Source organism: Podarcis cretensis (genome assembly GCF_951804945.1).
Source record: "Podarcis cretensis genome assembly, chromosome: 3".
In the NCBI taxonomy this organism is placed as follows: Eukaryota; Metazoa; Chordata; class Lepidosauria; order Squamata; family Lacertidae; genus Podarcis; species Podarcis cretensis.
In genome coordinates this window covers 125,320,631-125,333,164 of record NC_137172.1, presented here as the reverse complement: position 1 = coordinate 125,333,164, position 12,534 = coordinate 125,320,631, and the positions used below count along the sequence as shown (strand labels likewise).

General features: G+C 45.9%; 2 long non-coding RNA genes across 2 annotated transcripts in view; one reads left to right on the top strand and one right to left on the bottom strand.

Annotated features, from left to right (window-relative positions):
* LOC307212813 overlaps positions 1-12,534 on the top strand; it is a 107,461-nt gene that overhangs the window by 54,079 nt on the left and 40,848 nt on the right. The window lies entirely within an intron of this gene.
* The window catches only part of LOC307212670, a 153,695-nt gene that overhangs the window by 100,701 nt on the left and 40,460 nt on the right, over positions 1-12,534 (bottom strand). The gene's annotated exons all lie outside the window — the stretch shown is intronic.

Genomic DNA, 12,534 nt, shown 5'->3' with positions numbered 1-12,534 from the left:
CGCCCAGCCCCCAGGTGCACGGGGTGTGCGCTGCTCCGGGTGCCCGAGCGGCTGGCTCTGCCGCTGTTTGAAGGCGGTTTCTTTTCTTATGCCATGTGATAAAGGAACAACTATAGAGACAAAAGCAAACCCCTGGGTGCAATACAGAATAATCTGCTCAAATGCAGCTGCAACACGTGGCTAATGAATATAGTAAATGTGTTATTAGTAGTAGTAGAATGTCATCCAAAATTACAATTCATCAACTTCAAAATAATATATATATCAGTCCATAACCAAGAAGTAGTCGACGAAATGAATTGCTGGTGGGGAACACCATGACTCCTTTCAGTGGATGAAGTCCAAGACAGTATATCCGGATTGAATTAATTGTTTCAAAGATGAATCTTCGTCAGCTGATGATGAAATTGAATACATTACATACAATGAATGACTTCTTGGTTACGGACTGATATATATTGTATACATTGGAGCAGCCTTTGGCTATAAGCAATAAACTTTGACTGACTGACTGGTATATATATTATTTTGAAGTTGATGAATTGTAATTTTGGATGACATTCTACTACTAATAATAAAACATTTACTATATTCATTAGCCATGTGTTGCAGCTGTATTTGAGCATGTGATAAAGGAAGGCAAGAGGAAAACATTTTGAGAGGACCTGAAATGCCCCTTTCAAGATACCATTGTAGCTTATCAATGTATTCATTTTTTTGCATTAATACTGTATCTCTGTTCCACAGCATTCTGGATCTGTCCTTTGGTTATAGCAGAGCTGTAGTCCATAGACCTTAGTCTGCAGGAATCAGACTAACTTTGAAGACAACTTTGGAGAGTTGCTATGTTCTTTTGCTGTTTGTGTTAGCCACCCAAGGAATACATGTGATTTGTACTAGACATATATAGTAACAGTGCAATATATAAATGTCTACTCAGAAATAAGCCCCAGGAAAGCAATTCTATGCTCTGCAACTAGGTCTGGTACAATAACAACAATTTTTGGGATGGTAGGGGCAAGAATAAGGGGGTTGTGAGTTTGTTTGTGGGGGGCCACGTGCTCAGCTAGAGTGCATGGTATGAGTGGGAGGGGCTACTGCTGAGAGGAAGCCAGGCTGGACGAGGAATCAGAATTGTAGAGTTGGAAGGGGCCCCAACGGTCATCTAGTCCAACCCCTTGCATTGCAGTAAGTGAGTTGTGGAATGATTTAGCAGCCAGCAGCCGCTTGACTTAGCTGCTTGCAGTCTCTGGGAGCTCGTGACCAGGACACCTAAGCAGGGGCTGGAGTGTGGTCTCATGGTGGGCATAGGACCAGGAGGCTGGGGGCTGGGGGAGCTGCTGCAGCGCCCGGAAGCGCCTGTGCCATGTTTGCCTTCCAGCCTGAAAATGTGCAAAACTGCCCCTGCATCAAGTGCAAGCACTCGCGGGAGGAAAAGGCACCGCAATTGAGGCCCTCCTATCTGCACTTGGAGCTACTGGGCAAGTTGAGGGATTTCTTGATAGAGCAGAGTGGTCTGTCCAGGATGTGTGCACTTGTGAAGGGATCCGTGACCTGGAGCATAGAAGGCAGATGGGGAGTACAGTGGTACCTCGGGTTACATACGCTTCAGGTTACAGACTCCGCTAACCCAGAAATAGTACCTCGGGTTAAGAACTTTGCTTCAGGATGAGAACAGAAATTGTGGTGGCAGCGGGAGGCCCCATTAGCTAAAGTGGTACCTCAGGTTAAGAACAGTTTCAGGTTCTTAACTGGATCTCCAGAACAAATTAAGTTCTTAACCCGACGTACCACTGTATATGGGTAAAAAATGTAGGAGAGAAAAAGACCAGTGACCTCATTGTGGGGGTCTGCCATATAGACCTCCGAGCCAGACTGGAGACTTGGATGATGCCTTCCTACAGCAGGTTACGAAACATTCAAAAAGGAGAGATATAGCAGGCTTAGTCGTTGTTTGAGGACTTTCCCTGCCTGCAGGTCTGGTCCTGACCGGAAGGATACTGGAATCAGCAAGAGAAACGTACATGACCTGAAAGTGTTGCTGTGTAATGCCAGGTCAATGATGAATAAAACCACTGCCATCCATGACCTGATTGTGGATTTGACCTGGCATGTGTGACAGAGACCTGGCTGGATGAAGCAGATGGGCCTGTTCTTGCCGCTGCTCCCCCCCCCCCCCCGGTTTCTCTTATGCACAGCAACCCAGGCCTTGTGGGCGGGGAGGGGGCGTTGCAGTGATTTTTAGGAAGTCATTAGTCTGCACCAGGCATCCTATTAGGAAGACCCAGTTTTCTGAGTGCATGTTCTGGAAGTTGGGCAATAGGGGCAGTGCAGGATTCCTATTGGTGTACCGACCTCCCCGCTGCACCGAGGATTCCCTGCCCGAGTTGCTTCGGGTCATGGCGGATGTTCTCCTGGAGACACCTAGTTTGGTTGTCTTAGGGGATTTTAAAATCCATGCCGACACGACCTTACAAGGGGCTGCTCGGGACTTTGTGGAAAGCATGGTCTCCATGGGGCTGTCGCTGAATACGTTTGGTGATCTGACACTAACTAAAAGTGAAACAAAAAAAGTGCCATGGTGAGATCACTTCCTGGTGCAACTGGACTTCTCTGCGACCCTTCCCCTCTGCAGGGAGGTGGGACCAATTCGGATAGTCTGCCCCTGCTACTTAATGGATCCAATTGGCTTCCAGAGAGTGGTAGGGAATGTTTTATCCCAAGTTGATGGCCTTTCAGCTGATTCCCTGGTGGCACGCTGGAATGCGGAGTTAACCAGGGCTATTGACTATCTGGCTCCGAAGCGCCCTCTCCAATTGCATGGAGCCCGGACAGCCCTGTGGTTTTCCCCGGAGCTGAGGGCGATGAAACAATCGTTGAGATGGCTAGAGTGCCGGTGGCGGAAAACTCATTCTGAATCAGACCAGGCACAGGCTAGAGCTCAACGTCGAGCCTACCAAGTGGCAATGGCGACGGTGAAGAGGGCCTTCTTCGCTGCCTGTATTGCATCTGCAGAAAACAGCAGCAGGAGACTTTTTCAGGTGGTTCGCAGTCTATCGGAACCACCTGCACCACCGGGGCCTGGTAGGGACCCCGAGATCTCCTGCAATGCTTTTGCAAAGTTTTTTGCAGATAAAGTCACTCAGATTCAGAAGGAGGTAGACTCCACCGTGGGAGCAGGTCCAGGGCAGGAGAGTGCTAGAGTTCTGTCTAGTCTTGTTACATGGGATCATTTCCAATCTGTTGCCTCCAAGGATGTGGACAGGCTGCTTGGACAAGTGAAACCGACCACCTGTCTCCTTGATCCTTGCCCATCCTGGCTGATAAAAGTGAGCCAGGAACGGCTGGGCGATGGGCTCTGTGAGGGAACCTTCCCAGACCCGCTGAAAGAGGCGGTCATTAAACTATTGCCCAACTATTGCCCAGTCTCAAATCTACCATTCTTAGGCAAGGTGATTGAGCAGGTGGTTGCTAAACAACTCCAGGCACGCCTGGAAGAAGCAAACCATTTGGATCCCTTCCAATCGGGATTCAGGCCTCACCATGGGACTGAAACTGCCTTGGTCGCACTGGTTGATGATCTCTGTTGGGCTAGGGACAAAGGTGAGAGCTGTTTCCTAGTTCTGATGGATCTCTCAGCTGCCTTTGACACTATCGACCATAACATCCTTCTGGACCGTCTAGAGGGGCTGGGAGCTGGGGCACTGTTACACAGTGGTTCCGCTCCTTCCTCCTGGGCTGTGTCCAGAAAGTGGTGTTGGGGGAATGAGTGTTCAGACCCCTGGGCTCTCACTTGTGGGGTGCCTCAGGGTTCTGTCCTCTCCCCCATGCTTTTTAACATCTTTATGAAGCCTCTGGGAGAGATCATCAGGAGGTTTGGGCTGGGTGTTCATCAGTATGCAGATGACACCCAGCTCTACCCCTCCATTAAATCAGACCCAGTGAAGGCGGTGAAGGTCCTGTGTGAGTGCCTGGAGGTGGTTGGAGGATGGATAGCGGCTAACAGATTGAGGTTGAATCCTGACAAGACAGAAGTACTGTTTTGGGGGGACAGGAGGCAGGCAGGTGTGGAAGACTCCCTGGTCCTGAATGGGGTAACTGTGCCCCTGAAGGACCAGGTGCGCAGCCTGGGAGTCATTTTGGACTCACAGCTGTCCATGGAGACGCAGGTCAATTCTGTGTCCAGGGCGGCTGTCTACCAGCTCCACCTGGTACGCAGGCTAAGACCCTACCTGCCTGCAGACTGTCTTGCTGGAGTGGTGCATGCTCTAGTTATCTCCCGCTTGGACTACTGTAATGTGCTCTACTTGGGACTACCTTTGAAGGTGACCCGGAAGCTGCAATTAATCCAGAATGCAGCAGCTAGACTGGTGACTGGGAGTGGCCACTGGGACCACATAACATCGGTCCTGAGAGATCTGCATTGGCTCCCAGTACGTTTCCAAGCTCAATTCAAAGTGTTGGTGCTGACCTTTAAAGCCCTAAATGGCTTCAGCCCAGTATACCCGAAGGAGCGTCTCCACCCCCATTGTTCAGCCCGGACTCTGAGATCCAGCGCCGAGGGCCTTCTGGCGGTTCCCTCATTGTGAGAAGTGAGGTTGCAGGGAACCAGACAGAGGGCCTTCTCAGCAGTGGCACCTGCCCTGTGGAACACCCTCCCTTCAGATGTGAAGGAAATAAGCAGCTAGCCTATCTTTAGGGAAGTTTTTAATATTTAATGCTGTACTGTTTTTAAAACTTGATTGGGAGCCACCCAGAGTGGCTGGAGAAACTCAGCCAGATGGGTGGGGTATAAATTATTATTATTATTATTATTATTATTATTATTACTATTACTATTATTATTATGACTATTATTATTACTATTATTATTATTACTATTATTATTATTATTATTGGGGACTTCAACTTCTCCAGTATCTGTTGGAACTCACACTTTGCCAGAAATGTAAGGTCCAAAAAATTCTTCCATTGCCTCACTGACAATTTCATTTCCAAGACGGTGGAAGAAGGAACAAGGCGATCATCATGTTGTGGACCTGCTCCTCACCAACAGGGAGGAACTGATTGATGAGGTGGAAGTACTGAGAACCTTGGGAGGAAGTGATCGTGTTCTCCTATTTGCTTCAGTGCTGTCGACATGGTTTGGGATGTCAAACCAATGGTACAATCGCAGGCCACTTTTATACTAACATCTTCCGGTACATTTTTTGAAGTTGGTGGAATTCAATATCCATTATGTTCTCTTCCAGCTCTTCCTTGAGGGTTTTCAAGTATAAATTAGGGATGGGGAGCCTCCATCTATACTATCGATGGACTGCTTCCATTAGTGACTGCAGAGATGTTTTCATCCATACTGCGTACATTTCTCAGAGAGCCATCCATCTCATCTCTGCCACTTTGAAGGATGTCAATTTTGTAAGTACATTATGAATATTGGCATGGGACGTCCATGAATTTTTTTGCCTAGCGTCATAGATGTGTCTAACATCAATGTCATAGCCATCTTCTGGGGAAATCACTGTGCTTAGTCTGTTTCACAGGACTACATGTCCCCTGGAATGTAGCTTCATGGAGATTTTTCTCCGTGTAGTCAACTGAAAGGTTCTGAAGAACATTTGTCCATTGCAAAATAAATAAATAATAAATCTTTGCAGAATGGGATGCACGGTGACTGTGTCAGTCTTCCTGGGCTGGATTGCCTACAAAATTGTGTTACAGCATTTGCTAGTGGGCTTATCCATGCTTCAACTTCTCTGTCCCACTGCTTCCCCCCACCCCACCCCAGGGAAAGCAGCTCTTACTGCTCATGCAGAGCAAACGGCAATTTGGGTTTTCTCTGGATTGCCGTTTATTCCAATTTAGAACTAAAGAATGAATTTTCCATTCCATGGGAAAGGAGTGAGGCAAGGGGGAAACCGCTCATGCCTAGGAAGGGTGGGTCAAGTGGGAAACTGCTCGGTCCCCTGCTTTCTGGGCATGGGAGAAGCAGCAGTGTGGACAAAGATCTTAGAGTCTCATATCACTCTTTCACTCAACCCAACTTGCCTTTACGGGTGCCATTTTGATAACAACCTCTCTCCCGTGATGCCTTGTGCCTGCTGAAGTGCTCTGATGCACTGCCTGTATGCATGCTCAATGTGATTAGGCTTCTCTGCTATGGCATAAAACCTATGCATGGGCACTAGGACTTTCTGTAAGACTTCCTTCCTTCCTTCCTTCCTTCCTTCCTTCCTTCCTTCCTGCTACATAGGATCCTTTTGGATATTAACATTTTAGCAGAAACAAATAATAGCTGTTCTGCTTTACACTGTACGTGGAATAGTAGCTCTGCTCCCATGTGTCATACACTCTGCATCCTGTGGACAGTCCTCCCTTCCCTTTGACCGATCAGGATTTCCCCATCAACCATCATAGGCCAACTACTCTTTTGGAAATTGTGCAGCTAGCTGCGTTCTGAAAAATAACAGGAAGTGAGGTGTTTTCTTCAAAATGAGTGAGTGAACAAAGAATGTGTCTGCCCAGGAAGCAGACATTGTGCGCAGTCAATATCCAGCCTTAAAACTTTTGTCTGGCTCATGTTCATCCAAGTCAAATGTATGGAGGCCATTGATTTGCAATTTATAAAGAAATGTTACAAAAACATGGAAACCCCCCTCCTTCTCCTCCATCAACTAAGCGGGATAGCTCAGTTGGAAAGAGCATGAGACTCTTAATCTTAATCTTAATCGAACCCCACGTTGGGCAAAAGGATTCCTGCATTGCAGGGGTTAGGACTAGATGACCCTTGGGGTGCTTTCCAGTTCTACAGTTCTATGTTTCTAAGGCTAGACTAAAGTGATCAAGCATAAAGGAATATCATCCCATGTAAGGGAGAGATTGACAGCTGTTCTGAATGTCCAACTCACACCACTGCACTTGCAGATGCCAAACCATTGCAGGCAGACATCTTCAAGAAATCCATGCCCCAGTATTGCATCACAAATCTCCCTTGGAACCCCCACATGTAACCAATTATTCCATGACTAGCAGAATTGCTGCCTAAGAAAATATATAAATAAAGGTGCAATCCCCGCAGACTGTTTTGCTTGCCAGATTGGCAGCTCTGCCTGCAGGGTCTGGATGTGAGGTTCCACCTGGCGGTGCAGCAACATCCGCGGTGCCCTTGGAAGTGGGGCAGAAGAGGCCCCTTTCTTATGATGCCGCCTTAGGGTGTGCCTGAGCGTCCACATGGCAGTGCAGGTGAGGACGCTCATCCACAACCAGTTTCATGGACTGCATCTGCACTGCCATAGTTTCTTCTATGTGTATGTAAAATATATTTTGTATCTCTGTGTGTATTACCTTTCCTGCCCTGACCTGGCCACAGTGATCCATGCGACGGTCATCTCCAGGCTTGACTATTGTAATTCGCTCTACGCGGGGCTGCCCTTGAAGCTGTCCCAGAAACTCCAGCGGGTGCAGAATGCTGCAGCAAGGCTCCTCACAGGGTCTCTGCCATGGGAGCATATTCACCCAGTGCTTTTCAAACTGCACTGGCTCCCAGTGGAGTACAGGGTCAGATTTAAGGTGCTGCTTTTGACCTTTCAAGCCCTTCACGGCCTAGGACCCTCGTACCTACGGGACCGTCTCTCCCGGTCTGCCCCACGGAGAGCCTCAAGGTCCATAAATAGCAACACCCTAGTGGTCCCGGGCCCTAAGGAAGTTAGATTGGCTTCAACCAGAGCCAGGGCCTTTTCAACTCTGGCTCCGGTCTGGTGGAACGCTCTGCCTCACGAGACCAGGGCCCTGCAGGATCTGATTTCTTTCCGCAGGGCCTGTAAGAGAGTTGTTCCGCCTGGCCTTTGGCTTGGAGCCAATTTGATTCCCTCCCTCCCTTTCTTTCTTTTTTCTTTTCCTTCTCCTCCTGCGATGAGGCTACATTTTAATATTTTAATTGTTTCAATATCTTAATGTTGTATTTTTAATTTTGTTTTTAAGTTGTAATCATTTAACTTGTTTTTATTATTGCTTGTAAGCCGCTCTGAGCCCGGCCTTGGCTGGGGAGGGCGGGGTATGAATAAAAATTATTATTATTATTATTATTATTATTATTCAACTCAGCTATCATTTGGGGCTTGTGTTGTTCCTTTCAGTATCTAAATCTTTGAATGCCATTTATTGATTCACGTGGCCCATTCTTTGGCATTGTTTCTGAAGCTACCATTTCATAAGGACATACGAACATGGATACATGATAACTCATGAAAAGGTTTGTGCAGGAAGCTGGTTTTGGTAGCCAAACAGGTTTGGGGGCTTTTTTAAAGCCAAGAAGCTTTGAAAAATAACACTAGCTACTGTTACCACCAATATGATCTAGTGAATGTGCTGGCATAGGGGCAGCAATAATAAGACCCCAAGAAACCTGGAACCAGTACTCTTATTTCAAAATGCCTTTCCTCCCTCAAATAGACGTTTTGAAACACACACACACAAACATCAAATCAGCACGAAAACGTTCAGGAAATATGGAAGATGGCTAGCTAAGCAGCTTTAGTCCAGGAGGCGACCCTCAAGTCAGGTCATGGCCTATTTGGCTAGGATTACACAATTGAGCAGTCCAGAAATCATTGCCTTCGAGTTTGTTCTACATGGGTTTTCTTGCCCCTGTGAGAGCAGCACACAACCAAATCAAATTGCCTATGCAGCATCACATTCAGTACAACCCCTATGGGCTGTGAGAAAGAAGCCCTGGCCTGGGAAAATGGCACTGAGCAGCATTAGCAGATATGTTAGTGAGTAGCAAGTGGTCCCTCCCTCCCTCCCTCCCTCCCCCCAAAAGTGAACGTTTTCTTAGTTGGCTCCCACTTCCAAAACCTGGAAGTCAAAGTCCTACTTGAAGTTAAAACTGGTGCCAGTAAGTAGCATAAGAGACAGGAGGCAGGGAGATAGTTTTATATTTGAAGGCTGCCTTTCCAGTTTAAGGTTATCAAGGACAGTAACACCCCGTCCCAATAAGTGTCAGAGCGTCTGAAGGGTTCGAAGGCAACCTCCATGTAGAATAATAGAGAATGTCGGGAGCTGCAGGAAGCGGGGAAGAAGCACATTCAAGTTGACTTACATGAGGTTGAGGGAGAAGCTACTCACTTCACTATTTGATGTTCCTAAATCAGGAAACGGCCTCAGAGGAGCACTCTGGCCCAGTTAGCCACATTCACGGGGACTGGACCCTCATAATAATTCCTATGCTGCCTTTCCATGTCATTGAACAACAAGAAAACTCCACATTGGACGCAAAGATTGTGGAAAGTGGATTGCTAAATTTAGGTTCCTAAAAAATTCATTTAAGGCTGAATTATTTAGGTATAGAAATGTGACCTGAATTTCAGAAGTGTTCAGCATCCTGCAGGTCTTTCTGACTATTTACACATTGCTTGAAATATATATATATATATATATATATATATATATATGGAGGGGGAAAATAGGATGAGGGAAGTTAAGGGGAGAGATGGGGGCGGGGAGGGAGATAGCTTCCTTCATGCTTCCTACCAACATCTCCCATCAGCTTCTGTACAAGGGTGGTGGAATCTCTTGAGGGCTTGTGAGAAAGGCTGGTAATTACAAATACATTTACATCTCTTGGAGGCGTTTTCCATGTTGCTTCTAATTCCTGGTTCCAATATAAACTGAGCAGTGATATCAGAAATACTTATGTGAGGCGGCCCTTTTGAGATGGATGATCACACATTTTCTCTGAACTCCTGATGCAGATGGAACATGAAAGGCCATGGTAGTTTCCCCTAGTGTTAACTTCAGGGACAATAAAGCACAACTGAAGAGAGGGAGAGGGAGAGGGAGAGGGAGAAAGAAAGAAAGAACATTACATAAAAGAACTAAGACATTGTTAATATGTTGGTTAATATGTTTGTGGGATAGGTTTTTAATAGCTGTGAGTTAAATTCAATACAGCTGCAAAACCACCATCACTGATAAATTCTGATAAACTATTATTATTACCATCAATTCATAATCATAGGGAATAATAGTTTCTGTTGGATTGGAGGTTTGCACAAAAAGGACACTGAGTTTGGAAACAATCAGCCCCACCTTCCATTTTAAAAATATGGGTTAGAGAAAAAAGAACATTCAAAGGCAGCATTTTTTAAAGCCCCCCATTAGCATAATCTGCATAAATTTGTAGCCAACTAACTTTTACTCAGAGTAGGCCCAACTGTTTACATCCAATTATTCTTTCAGAACCTCAAGGTGGTGAACATGATTCACCTCTTCCCCAGTTTATCTTCATATTAATCCTGTGAGATAGGTTTGGGTTAAGAGATTATGACTAGCCCAGGGTCAACCCGTGTGAGTTTCATGGCTCAGTCGGGATTTGAACCTTGTTCTCCTGGGTCTTAGTCCTGCTGAGGGACTTAAAAATATTTATTGACATGGAATGTGCAGCAGGGTCTTCTGCAAAAAAGTAAGATCCTAAAAATCCCACCACATAACTACAACCTTCAGACATATTTCAATGTATAGCTATGCTGTTATTTTGTTGCTGTTGTTGTTGTTTAGTCGTTTAGTCGTGTCTGACTCTTTGTGACAATTCATATGATTTTCCATCAGTTGAAAGGAAGCTAAGGTGAAGGCCATATTTCTCATTTAGGGAACAACTGAAAGTATCTATAGGTTGAAACTGTTGGAGCATCACAACAAAGCTTGGACCTGAGGGATTCAGCACCTTCTCATTCCTCCCTCCCCTGCCAGCCCAGAGACCTAGCAGAATGAGCTTTCCTCCTATTGTTTCCTAAACTTGATCTTGGATTGAGAAGAGATCCTCCCATTGTTTCCAGTGGGACAGAAATCACCCACTTAAAAGCCTGGAGAAAGAGAGTTGTGCTAGAGTGCAAACCTGGCTGGGTGTTGGATGTGGTGCTTCGGCTGCCTTCCCTTCTTTCCCTTGAGGACGGCAGACGAATGAGAAATGTTCATTTAATCCTCACTCTGTTCTTAACAAGAGAGTATCAAATATGCTATGCAAAATGAAATGCAAACTTTACATTCCATGTTGTTATTTCAGTGCTGTTCTTCATTTTACAGAAACAAAGTAGAGATTTAAACTTCCTCAGACTTTTATTTAATGCCAGGCTTTTACCACCGAAACTGTGATCCTGGGAAGCCCTTTCTAAGTTGCTTAAGGAAGTCATATGCCTTTTGCATTCCTTGCCATTTGCAGAGCTGCCATCACAACCAAGCCATAAACTCCACCATCTGCACTGGGGAAGTGCTGGTCTTGGGGGCGGTTGTGTGGTGCTGAATTTGAGGAGATGCAAAATATTGTGTGTTTATCAAAGATAGCAATTAGTATTCAGTCCAGTTAATGGGTGGCGCTGTGGGTTAAAGCCTCAGCGCCTAGGACTTGCCGATCGAAAGGTCGGCGGTTCGAATCCCCGCGGCGGGGTGCGCTCCCGTCGTTCGGTCCCAGCGCCTGCCAACCTAGCAGTTCGAAAGCACCCCCGGGTGCAAGTAGATAAATAGGGACCGCTTACCAGCGGGAAGGTAAACGGCGTTTCCGTGTGCAGCTCTGGCTCGCCAGAGCAGTGATGTCACGCTGGCCACGTGACCCGGAAGTGTCTCCGGACAGCGCTGGCCCCTGGCCTCTTGAGTGAGATGGGCGCACAACCCTAGAGTCTGTCAAGACTGGCCCGTATGGGCAGGGGTACCTTTACCTTTTACCAGTTAATGGGAGATACTACTGTAGGCTTCAATATTGCCATCTGTTTCATGGAGCATTTAAGTGTATTGTAATACACTTGATCCATCAAAAACTTCTTGCATTCATTACGTGAGATTTGGAGGGGAGAGCTGCAGGTTCCATAAGAACCTGCAGTGCATTGAAGTCCCCCGGACCATTTTAGGGACTGAAAGAAAGCCCACCGGATCCAGTATTTGTGTGAAGGTTGCATTTCACCAATTTGCATGCTCTTCACATTATAGCACAACATAACATACCAGCACATACTCCAGTACAAAATTACGGAATGGGCCGTATGAGTTATAGTGTTGATTAACTATGCTAATCGGCACATATTTACATTATTTTACAGGGTTCATTGTATTAGGATTCCTTATACAGCTTTATTATTTTGTTGTAACCATCAGCTGTTTGGCTCACTGAAAATTGTCAAGGAATCCAGATTATTAGTATTGTCCTATATGCAGTTATTCGTAGGGTGGTGACTAATATACATTTTATATTAGAAGTGTAGATTGGGCGATGATAACCTGATGAATGCTCTCAATTATTCTGAAGTTTTGTTATGTTTATCTTCTGGGGGGAGGGCACTATTCTCAGTATCTTGCCAAAATTTACCAGCTTGTGTAATTTTGTATCAAAAGAGAAAACTGATTTTTAATTAAACTTCTATAAAAATAACAAAATGTGTTACTTTTTATTTCTTATGCGGTTCTGTTAAACAAATGCAACATACCATAGCTCATCTATGACCAGGAGTGACCCAGGAGGGGGACCAGTGAGGGGGGCGGGGAGTT